The sequence below is a fragment of the Canis lupus genome, chromosome 24 (assembly GCF_048164855.1).
Source record: "Canis lupus baileyi chromosome 24, mCanLup2.hap1, whole genome shotgun sequence".
Taxonomy (NCBI): Eukaryota; Metazoa; Chordata; class Mammalia; order Carnivora; family Canidae; genus Canis; species Canis lupus.
The window spans coordinates 12,297,861-12,310,695 of record NC_132861.1 but is presented as its reverse complement, the minus strand read 5'-3'; the positions used below and the strand labels follow the sequence as shown (position 1 = coordinate 12,310,695).

Genomic DNA, 12,835 nt, shown 5'->3' with positions numbered 1-12,835 from the left:
CATTTTTTATTATAATTTTTTTCAGTAGCTTACTTTGTTGATATTTGGTATAATATATTAAAGTCATTATCTCTGTATCCTCAATCTCTTCTTCCTGGAATGAGATATTCTACTGTAAGGATTTATCAGTTTACAAATAGAAAATGAGGAAGAATGCAGATACTTGGCCATTTCATGCCCCGGGTTATGTAAGTAACTAAGCCTAAAGGGCTTGTTGGCTTCAATTCCCCAGCTACTTGCTTCAGTTTTAGAGTTTATTTTGTTGTTGTTGTTGTTGTTGCTGTTGTTGTTTTTTTATAATAAATTTATTTTTTATTGGTGTTCAATTTGCCAACATACAGAATAACACCCAGTGCTCATCCCGTCAAGTGCTCCCCTCAGTGCCCGTCACCCAGTCACCCCCACCCCCCGCCCACCTCCCCTTCCACCACCCCTAGTTCGTTTATTTTGTTGTCTCTTTAGGCCTCTATGTTAATGGTCTTAAGGAAACAAACTAAACTTCAGAAATATATATGACTCTAAATATTTGAGTTTGGGTTCTGCCTCACAATATAATATATATATAAGCTTATAAAGCTCCAGTTTTTGGTCTATCACCTAACTATATTTTTCATATGTGAGTGGAAAGGCAGCTTAGTTGTCTGAGATATTGGGGCCTTAGGTACTGTGTTTAACATCTTCCATTTCTTTAGGAAAAAAAATATATAGCTCAGGGTGAATGATTAGGATGGAAATAGCATATCGATTCTTTCCCAAGGAAGGTCAAGATGATGAATTATTCAAAACCTTATGAGAAAATTATGAGTGCGTTGGTACTGCATTCAAAGAGATTATATTGCTCTTCTGACTTTTATTTTGTGCCTCACATAAACTTATGTCTTAAAAAGAGCACACTTTATGTCCTGAAATTAACATTGTGAAAACATATATCTTTTGTATGTATTACCTTCTGATATCCTCTTAGACCTAAACTTAGATTTTAATTGAGATATTTTTAATCTCGGCTTCCTATGTGAATATTTAGATGATAGTTCCTTGTTTTCTTCAGGGAGTACAGATTTCTCTTTTCCTTTTCCTCTGAGACATATTGTAACTTGACATCGTACTGGCAAAGGTGGTTTGATTTCATTTGATTTCATATTAACTTGAAACAACACTCCTACGAGTTAATAGTTATTTCGTGCTCATTCCCCCTTAAATCGGGTTTTCTTTATTTTATGGGAAAGTGTGATTCATTGATCCCAGATGTTTCTGTGCTACCTGGACATGCAACGATATGTCTATCCCATTTATTTTGTATAATGTGACATATTGCATGTTTGGGTGCACTTTTAATGTATGCTGTTTACCTCTGAGATGATCAAGAAACCAATTTTTTGATGACAAAAGAAGGAGGGTCCCATGGCAGTTGGCACATTTCTATCTACTGTTTTACCCTTGAGAAATCCTTCACACTGTTTAAGCCTCGACATTTAAAAAAGCCAGTGAACCATCAGAACCAGAACAGTAGCTTGCATGCTCTATTCATTAGTGTTTGTCATGGTTGTCCATATTGAATTATGGAATTTGGGAGTACTTTATTCCATAGAAACAGGGTTGGATTTGAAGTGTAAAAATGCGTGATCCATGAATCAAAGATTAGCCAAACTTCATTCTGTTTTTTGTTCTAAGATTACCTTGTATTTCCCTAATAAATATATTGCCCTCCATTGATTAGGGATTTTGTTGCCTAATTTGGCTTGTAGCAAATTATAGTTTCCTCCTAATACCCAGTGGTCATGTGGACGAGAATTTCCCTGTGCCTAGAATTGCAGAACTTGGGTGGAATAAATTTAAGGGCTTGTTCCTTTGTCTCAGTGGGGCAAATGGTGATTATTTATGGTAGGTGTTTCATGAAAATTAAATTCCCTAAGATTTATGTTTTATAAGGATTAACTATTTGCAGAGTAGATGTAAAATGCCAAACTGGGACTGACTAGCATCTTTCCAGCCTTTAAATTAGAGCAGCCCACTATTCCTTTTGCTGACAATCATTCAGCCTTTTTATGCCTCCATTATATTTTCAGCCAATAACATGTTCATAAATCAAATGGATAGCTTGAATCCCAGTGGAATATGTAAGTCTTCTGCATATCCAGGACCTGAGAATCATATAGATTCTTAACATATCCTTGTTTAATTCTGTTTTTAGAAAATTTACCTTCTTGCATTGCAAGCTGAAAATAATTTAAAACAGAAAAGTTAACACTGACGTCCAATATTATTTGTACATTACAAGCATGGAGCTTAATTTTTGTCTTTGAATAATGAAAGACATATTATAAGGTTATGCAGCTTATTTTGCAATGTAAAGATTAATGGGCAGTAAAACATAAATATTTATGGATAATTATAAAGGAAAGAGGTTTGATTCCTCTCTTCCCCAGGGAGGTGGATTTGCTGTCCCTCCCTTCATGATTATAGTCATTTCTATTTGAAACTTGCAGAGGTAGTAACAGAAGAGAAAATGGCAATACTCCATTGCAATAGCCATTAGACAATGTATGTTCTCCACTTGATATGTATGCTGGGGGAAAAAAACTGCTTTAGGATGGTGACAAAGAAAACAGCCTGTGTAGGTATCTGTCACTGCTTTGTGCAGACATCGATGACTTTGGGAGGCATTGTGGCATGAGAGGGTTACAATATTTCCAGTGTTTTGTGAGATTGCTGGATGTATTGAACTCACTAATGATTGCCTTTGAGCAAGACAATAGGGTGTTGCTAACAGAGATAGACCTTTGGCTTTACATGCACGTGACCAACAAATGTCTTCTAGAAGTACAAAGCTCGATTATGCAGGCTCTCAGTAATATGCTTTATGTATTTTTTTTTTCCTTGAAACTTACAACAGAGACTTGGTTGCATCCTGTGGTGGCTAATGAGCATTTATTTAAATATCACACATATTTTCAATTTATAACTTAGTAAATATAAAAGTCTAACTGTAACAGAGACAGATTAGCCTTTTCACCCAAAGGTAGGTGTATTTGTATGTTCTCTTCATATATTTAATGGATTTGAAATTTACAGTCCCAACTTAGTCATAAAGAGGGTTATATTTTTCTTCATTTCTTTATAGCTGAACTCAACTCAGTCATGAGCCACCACTTCTGCTGATAACAGAGAATATGATTTTGCTGCTTCAGGTAGCTCTTTTTGCAGGGTTGAAAATGTTGTCTTTTGGATAATATTCAATTCATTCAGTCCCCTCCCTTTTTTTTCTGCAATGCAGATTTAAAAGTCTCTAACTATACTGCTTTTTCCTCAAAAAGGTTTTCCTCCAGCTGTCCCCTACCCCATTGGTACTTGGTTACAGAGAGCAGCTTATGTGGCATCATGCTAGAGGGCAAACATGTCTGGTTCAAACAGTGAGTAGTCTCATCCTGCTTGGTGTTTCATATCAGCATTTATCATCACAGCATCCCCCACTGTGGCCTCCATTGTCTATTCTCTTAGTGCAGGTGGCACATAGTACTGCTCCCTGGGCTTGACCAGCTGTCTGTGTTGGTTGGGCCATCTCCATATCATGGCTTTCATTAGCACCACTGTTGCCCTGAGACCCTTCTTTCCCGTGCCCTCCATCATGGCTGTTAGCGGGCATGGTGGCTTTTTACTCTCAACTGTCTTCTGTTTACCTTAGAGAGAGACTGTGGAAAGAGTTTCAGATCTCTTCATGCCCCAATACATGGGCATTTGGCTGTGCATCATCTCAACCCCATGATTTGCCCAGATGCCATCCTTACTGTCCTTATAACCACCACATTGGGGAAGGGGTAAGGTTTGAGAGGAAAATCAGAAGTTCACTTTTAAACATCTTACATTTGGGATGCTTAATAGGGTGGAGCAGGCAATTGAATACACAAGTCTAGAGTTTAGAGGAGAGGTTTGGGCTGTAGATAAGAGTTCGGAAGTCATTAGCCTTTAAGTCATCTTTCCAGACAGGAGAGTGGATAGAATCTCAAGGAGTCTAAGTATAGATAGAAAAGGGAAGAGACAAAATGGACTCATTTAAAGAAGGAAAAAAACTGAGAAGAGGCTACTGTAAATAATAGTCATAATTTGAAAAAAATCCTCATAGGCTATGGGGCTGGGTGGGATGTTAAATTTTTTCATGAAAGTTAAAGGAAATAGATCTAAAAAGGCCGCCATTTCTCCTTATCCAACCTTCACTGACTGATCTCAGAACTCTTTCCCATGGGGCCTGGAATCTTATTCTACTCTATACAATGCTTTCAACAGATTGAAATTGGCACTTATAATGAAACTTATTTGCCAACTCTGAAATAGATTTTAGAGTGGGAAGAACAGCAACTGGTTTAAATTAAAAAGTAAACCTATTTCCTTCCTGGAGATTTCCCATCCTAAAACACTTAAAAATACTCAACCATGACCCACAGACTGAAATGGGTCCTTGTTAGTCTGAGACTGCATCAGTAGAGCTCTGTTCACAAGACTGCCTGCGGCATCATAGAGAACCCCTAAGGTGTGCTCAGAAGACCCTTGGATACATATATGGAGGAATCTAGATACAAGGTGACTTTCAAACATTATCTCCCAGAATCTTTTAAGTCCTCTTATACACTGCTTTCTTTCCATTCTTTCTGAAAATAAAAAAGATCCAAAGCCTTGAATATGATGGCAGTGAATCCTCTAGGATCCAGGAGTCTTGGCAACACATAAAAGGTATGAGTCTTAGGGCTATATTCTTATCTGGAGAATCCAGATGCTGGCCTGTGATCCTTCATGACAACTCATTCTAATCACCAGTTTGCTTTATATTTATTGCTTTATTATTTATAGAACTTTACAATGAACTATTGGACATTTGGTTTATGGGTCAAACCACATTGAATGCTGAGCAACATAAATCCTATACAATTTTTAATTGTTTAATTTGGCTAAAACATTTATATCCATGAAATTCAAACTTTGTTAAATTTTGTTGCCTTGCCAACTTTGTTTAGTGACCCCTACCCAGATGATCATATTCCTTATATTCCAAATTAAAATTCCAAATTAAAAAATTAAAAACTCCTGAATGCTTAAGAGATCCTCTAAGAATTACAAAACTAGAGTTAAGAATTATTGTGTAGGGCACTTGGGTGGCTCAATCGGTTAAGTGTCTGCCTTCGGCTCAGGTCATGATCCCAGGGTGCTGAGATCAAGCCCTGCATTGGGCTCCCTGCTCTATGGGGAGTCTGCTTCTCCCTCTGCCCATCACTTCACTTGTGTTCTCTCACTCACACTCTCAAATAAATAAATAAAAATCTTTAAAAAAAATTATTGTATAAAAGCAAGGTTTCTGAAGCTCAGACCAATCAATATATTCCTGTGGGGTGTTTTCCTGAGTATTATAGGATGGTTAGCAGCATCCCTGGACTGCACCCTCTAGGTGCCAGTATTACCCTCAGGCCAGATGTGACAATAGAAAATTTCTCCAGATACTACCCTACAAGGCAAAAGCATTTCTGGCTGAGAACCACTGGTTTAATGGAACAAAAGGACTTCTTATCCCTATAGGAGATATATTTAAGACATTCTAATTTATATGTATAGAATTTAAGTCTCTCAAATGCTTTATCTTCTTTCCTGCTATGTGGGAAGTACCATGGACTGGGGAGCTTAATTGACCAAATCATATTTGACATGATAATATAGGAAACTCTGGTGGCCTCTAAGGACTACGTGGCAGGGGGTTGTATTCATGGAGTAAGATTTAATGAGGTTAGGTTAATCAGGCAGGAGCACCAGAATTTAAATAAATTGGGTATCAGTCACAGGAGTGGACTCTGAGGTGGATGTGATACACCCAGAGATATGTGAACTCTCCCAAGTAGACACATCCACCGTAGCTTCCTACATCACTGTTTATTTACAAAACCGTGCTGTTGATGGAGAATCTTTACTCACACATTCTGAAATTTCTGTAGTGTACTATATTTGCCTTCATTGGTTTAATACAACATAATCCAAAGCTCAAAATAGAAAATAGCACACGGGTATTGATGAACCCCAAAAGAAAGACTCAAGAAGTTAGAAAGAACGAATAAGCCTCTTATTACTATCCAAAAATTATTCCTACATTAACCACATGCAAGGAATTGATGAACACAGGCTAGTGTGGTATGATGCAAAGTAGCTGTATGGGACTGAAAGGAAATGAGAAAACTAAAATTTATGAAGGGAGTTAAGATTCTAACAGATCAATTACTGAACTACATTTTGTCAAAAAAAAATGTCATTTGGGGCAGTGACATTGGAAAGTTTTAGCAGCAGCTATGGTAATAACAATGGAGAAATTCCTCCTTAGAGTAGAGAGGGAAAGCATCCATCTGGATGACTGAGGAGGGGTTTTGAGTCAGGTATTCTGAAATTCCTATCCCAACTCTCAGCAAACTAAATATTGCACAATGACGCTATACATTCTTGACGCCTGGGATTTTTCTAGGGAGAAAAAAAGCACAGGAGGTAAATATCTTTCTTAATCAATTAAAAACACCCTGAAAAATTGGTGATTTTAAAGTTATTTGGAAAATCTGAAAATACTTTTGATTTGCTCTCTGATTCCACTGTGTACGATGTTGCTTAAAATTTGTGCCTATGATTTTTAACCAGATCATTTAGGTTTCCAGATTTTCCAGTTTATATCACTTAGTATATAAAAAACAGCCAGGTTCTTTCTTTTAAAAATATTGGTAAGATTTTTTTCCCCTCAGACTGAGGAGAAATTTTATGGATGGGCTAAAAATAACTCTTTAAAAACTAGTAACAGTTGCTGTGTTCATAGGCATCAATACCACGTAGACGTTTGAGGTGAACAAACTTTATCCAGAAATCAGAACATAAAATGCATTAAGGACAAGAAAGCTTTTTCAGTCCTAAGTTTGGTTGATTAAGTATTTTGTCTTTGGTTGGTTTCCAGATGAAGATGCTCTTTAAAAAGGAAAAGTGATCTTTAAAAAGCAAAAGTGATTTGTAATAACTTTGAATATTTCTCTGTAAAACCTTCTTCTATGAGGTTGAATAATTTATGCATCTTTAATATTGGAGAGAGAAGTTATTCCTCAAAGGCTGGCTTTTCATAACCACTTTGCCATGGCTGATTGATCTTTCCACTCAAAATGATTTGTCTCCAGGAAGCGCACACTCAGTTGGCCCCTGAACCCTGGGACCTCCAAGCACATAAGAAGTAGGCCACAGAACACATATATACAATATTGGTTTTAATTGCCAAACACAAGTATTATAAAGAAACAAACATCCATAAAACAAAGAAAGAAAAGTGGGATATAGGGCAAAGATAGAAGCAGTGTTTCACTAAAAGGGAATTAAGTTGCAGATGTACAATAGCAAATTTTAAGTTGTTAAGGTCACTCATTTTGGAAACTGAGTCCTTGTACTTTTTCCTGAGACTTTCCTGGACTTTCATGGGCATCCATTGATATGTTTATATCTTTAGACAAATCTGTAGCATTTGACCCAAGCTTCTTCAGGCTTCCAAGTTTCTCACCCCATTAATTGGTTCCAGGTCATAGGGCACTGGCCAGCCTATGGGCTAGCTTTCCTTGAGTACTGCAGCCGCTGCTGGTCCAGTCCATTATGAACAGGGAGGCAGGGTTGGTCACATGATATCAGATTTGGCTACTGCTGGTAGGACAGTGCCTGGTGAGAGGGATGTCTCAGGGTAGGCCTTCTGACCTCATTAGTACATTCACGCTCTGTCTTCTCATGACAGTATAATTTCCCATGAATCATGTTCTCCCCTATTACATAGATGTTCATAACTAGACTTAGGAACCTGATTGAAAAGTGATTTTTATGTATGTTCACTTGATTTTAAGTCTACTCATTTGAATATCTCTTCAAAAAACCCTTACCTCACCTGTGACTGCATTCTCTCCTCTCTTTTAGGGGCCATACCTGGAAGGTGTTAAAATCATCCAGAAATAAAACTATAGGGCAATTCTATCCCTTTTCACTGTTTCAAAAACTTTGGAGACCTAGTGTCAGAGTTTGAGGCATGGATGCCATGACAACCACAGCCTCATTGTCCTGACAAGCCCAAGTAGTTACAGTGCTATATTAGCACTTTGGTCCTCCCTACTATCTGTGTACCCCTATCAGCCACAGGTGGCAGAGAGTGCCCCAATGATGGGTCCATCATCTCCATGAGCAACAAGTATAATTTTCTTAAGGAATCCACTAACGTGACAACATGGCTGGATGATGTGATGGTCAGGGAGGCCAGCTGCTGCATGTGCCATATGACATTTGAGTTCCTAGGGACCCCTGAGTCTGCTCATTGTCAATAAACCCCCAGCCTGGGTGTGTACAGACCAGAATTGCAGGAAGGTGGGGTTTTAATGTAAATGCTCCATAGCTCTTCTAGGCAAAGTGTTGCTATTTTTAATCCCCAAACAAATGACTTTGGGGCAAGAAGTCCTTAGTATGCTTGCTTTGGGCATTAGAATTTAGTGGTTTTAAGGATGTTTAATATGTATTATTAATGCCTTTTCATAGACATTTGCTTTCATCTCTTTTGAGCAAATCCACGAGAGTCAAATTGCTAAATAGGTGTGTATTTGGTTTTAATGTTTTGTTTTTTTTTTAATTTTTTATTTATTTACTTATGATAGTCACAGAGAGAGAGAGAGAGGCACAGAGACACAGGCAGAGGGAGAAGCAGGCTCCATGCATCAGGAGCCTGATATGGGATTCGATCCCGGGTCTCCAGGATCGCGCCCTGGGCCAAAGGCAGGCGCCAAACCGCTGCGCCATCATCTTATACTCACAGTTACAATGTATGAGAGTTCTAGTAGCTCTAGATCCTGGCCAGCATTTGTTGTTTTCAGTCTTTTTAGTGCTGGCCATTTTGGTGAGTTTATATTATTATGTTGTGGCTTTCATTTGCATTTCCATGGTGGCTAATGTTGAGCCTTTTTCTTGTATTTTGACTTTTCATATATCTTCTTTGTGAAATATCTGTTCAGAACACTTTTCCATTGTTATTTGGTTTTGCTTGTCTTTATTACTGAATTGTAAGAGTTATTTATATATTCTAGATAGAAATTCTTCATCAGATAAATGTTTTACAGATATTTTCTCCTGAGCTGTGGTTTGCCTCTTCACTTTCTGCCCAGTGTCTTTTGATGACAGAATTTTAAAATTTTGAGTGAAATATGTTTTTTTCTTTTATGATTGTTTTGTGTGTGTGTGTGTGTGTGTATCAAGTTGAAGAAATCTGTGCTATTTCCAGTCGCAAAGGTATTCTCTAATGTCTTCTTTTATAAAATTTAGACTTTAAACTTTTCAGTTACTTTTGTCTATGTTAAATATCAAGGGTTAAAAAAAAAGAAATAAAAATAAATATCAAAGGCTAAGGTTTATTTTTTTAAAAGAAATATCCAGTTGACTGATTTAGCATTATATTTGGAAATGCTTTCTTTTTCCCATTGAATTGCTTTGGTAATTTGTGAAAAATTGGGCAATGGGCAATGTCAGCAAAAAGAATGTAGGAGAGATCACTGAAAATATTCCTCTTCATTAAAGTAATAAGAACACTGGCAAAAATGATCCCAGTCAACATTTTAGGAATTCTGTAAATTGACCAAAGTCTTACAACAATCTTGGGAGTATTTACTCAAGAAAAACAGCCAAATCTTAGTAAGAATAGTGAGTTTTATGCCATTTTTTACTTGCCCTGTTTCCATCTCCTCCTCCCCAGCTGTGGCAGACTTGAAATTGATGGTATGTAGTCTTGGTAAAACCCAGTAGCCTGGTAGCCATTGTGGGGAGCAAAACAAGATCGCAAGTCCCTAAAAGCCACATTGTCAGGGAATTGTCATTATTTAACCCTTCGGGTAGTTCTCTGGAAGACCCCACTCATATAGCTATGTTAATTGGACCAGCTCAGAGCTTGTCAGTGCAGCTTTTTCCCTCTTGGAGACCTTCATTGAAAGCAGTCAAAGAGAATCATTAAACATGTGATTCTTTGAGGCAGGGAATAACAATTGGGCAAACAGTGCACTAACCAAATTCTTAAAAAGGAAAAGTTGGGAAAGGCCATTTCCATAAGGGTCTCTGAAACTCTGATATGTTTCTGGGAATCTCAAAGGCTATGCTCATACATAGGTCTGTGCATTTTACCAGGTAGTGTGCATGTTTGGGAGGACCAAGGAGGCCCTAAGTGCTCACTTCTAGCTGTGCTTGAGGCATTGAACAAGCAGGAAATAGAGGCTTAGATGGAGCTGTGTAAATTGCCTGACCAAGTAATGAAGGTATGCACCAATAGCACATGGAGGCCACTCAGCAAAGACTGGGAGACTTATTTCCAGGCATTTAAGGCAATCCCTGTTCAGTCATTCGGTGTCTGCTAAGTGGATAGATCAGAGACTTTAGTGGCTACACATGACAATGAATACAGACTTTACAGCGTTTGTTCAGAAAAGTCACTAAACAAACAACAAAAATAAGCTTTGGGGAAAGAGGAAAGTCTGATTTCCAAAATTGCCAAATTACATCACTTAAGATGTTCCATTTTCAACAAAAAATGATATGCACAAAGAATAAAGAAAGTATGGCCAATCACCAAGTGAGGAGATTGCATGGGAGAGGAGGCAATCAATAGAAACTATCCTCAGGGAGGCACTTGGGTGGCTCAGGTTGTGATCCCGGGGTCCTGGGATTGAGTCCTGCATCAGGCTCCCTGTAGGGAACCTGCTTCTCCCTCTGCCTATGTCTCTGCCTCTCTCTCTCTCTCTCTCTCTCTCTCTCTCTGTCTCTCCTGAATAAATAAATAAAATCTTAAAAGAAAAAAGAAACTATCCCTGAGGAAGCTCACACATTGGATGCAATAGACAAAAATTTAAAGCAGATGTTTTAAATATGTATAAAGAGTAAAAAGAAATCATATACAAATAAATAAAGTATGAGAAAAAATGCCTTGATCAAAATATAAAGTATTAAGAGATAGCAATTATTTCTTAAAAATTAAATAGAAATTCAGGCAGCCCCGGTGGCGCAGCGGTTTGGCGCCACCTGCAGCCTGGGGTGTGATCCTGGAGACCCGGGATCGAGTCCCACATCGTGTTCCCTGCATGGAGCCTGCTTCTCCCTCTGCCTGTGTCTCTGCCTCTCTCTCTGTGTCTATGAATAAATAAATAAAATCTTTAAAAAAATTAAATAGAAATTCTAGAGCTGAAAAGTACAGTAATTAAAATGAAAAAAAGTCACTCAAGGGGCTCAATGGCAGATTTGAGCAAATAGAATCACTAACTTGAAGATAGATCAATTGAGATTATGCAGTTGGAGGAACACAAAATAAAAAGAATGAAAAAACGTGAAGAGTCTCAGAGACCTGTAGAATTTTATTAAGCACAACAACATGTACATAATAGAAGCCCATAAAGAGAGGAAGAAAAAGGACAGAAAGAATGCTTAATAAAATAATGGCTAGGGACTCTGGGTGACTAAGCAGTTGAGCATCTGCCTCTGGCCCAGGGTGTGATCCCAGGGTCTGGGATTGAGTCCCATGTTGGGCTCCCTGCATGGAGCCTGCTTCTCCCTCTGCCTGTGTCTCTGCCTCTCTCTCTCTCTCTCTCTCTCTCTCTCTCTCATAAATAAATAAAATCTTAAAAAATAATAAAATAAAATAATGGCTAATAACTTCCCAAATTTGATTAAAAGCATTAATCTACACATCAGAGAAACTCAACAAACTCCAAATACTATAAGCTCAGAGAATTATCCTGGGAACATCATGAATAAACTGTCAAAACCCAAAGAGAAAGCACCTGGGTGACCCAGTCAATTGAGAGTCTGACTCCTGGTTTTGACTCAAGTATGATCTCAGGGTGGTGAGATCAAGCCCCATGTCAGGCTCCAAGCTCAGTGATTCAGTTATAAAGAAGAAATTAAATGTTCCCCCATTGACAAAAAATGAATTTGTCACTCTTATACCTTCCCTATATTACTAAAAAAGAGTCCTTTAGTGAAAGAAAATGGAATTAATATGGTAAACTAGAAAATACCTATGTAACACAAAAGAAAATAGTCAATAACGGAGAGAGGAATAAAAAGGACATAATTTTATAGAAAACAAATAGCAACAGCAAACATAAATTCTGCCTTATCAATAATCATGTTAAATGTAAATTAAAAGGCAGAGAAATAACGGTGGATTCATACTCCAACTATATGCCATCTACAAAAGACGCACTTTAGATTTAATTTGGGGACAAATATATGAAAATAAAAGGATGGGAAAAGATATACTATACAAACAGTATCTAAAAGAGAACTGGAGAAGCTGTGGTCTGTATACACAATGGAATATTACTCAGCCGTCAGAAAGGATGAACACCCACCATTTGCTTGGACGTGGATGGAACTGGAGGGTATTATGCTGAGTGAAGTAAGTCAATCAGAGAAGAACAATCATCATATGGTTTCACTCATATGGAGAATATAAGAAATAGTGAAAGATATTATAAGGGAAAGGAGGGGAACTCAGTGGGAAAAATTAGAGAGAGAGACAAACCATGAGAGACTACTAACTCTGGGAAATGAACAAAGGGTTACAGAAGGGGAGATGGGTGGGGGGTTGGGGTAACTGAGTGATGGGCACTGAGGGGGGCACTTGATGGGATGAGCACTGGATGTTACATGTTGGCAAATCAAACTTCAATAAAAAAGTAAAAATTAAAAAAATTTAAAAATAAAAGAGAACTGGATGGGATGCCTGGGTGGTTGAACATCTGCCTTCAGCTTAGGGCGTGATCCTGGGATCCAGGAT

General features: G+C 37.9%; 1 protein-coding gene across 10 annotated transcripts in view; it reads left to right on the top strand.

The window, feature by feature from the left end:
- The window catches only part of MTUS2 (microtubule associated scaffold protein 2), a 588,550-nt gene that overhangs the window by 322,157 nt on the left and 253,558 nt on the right, over window positions 1-12,835 (top strand). The window lies entirely within an intron of this gene.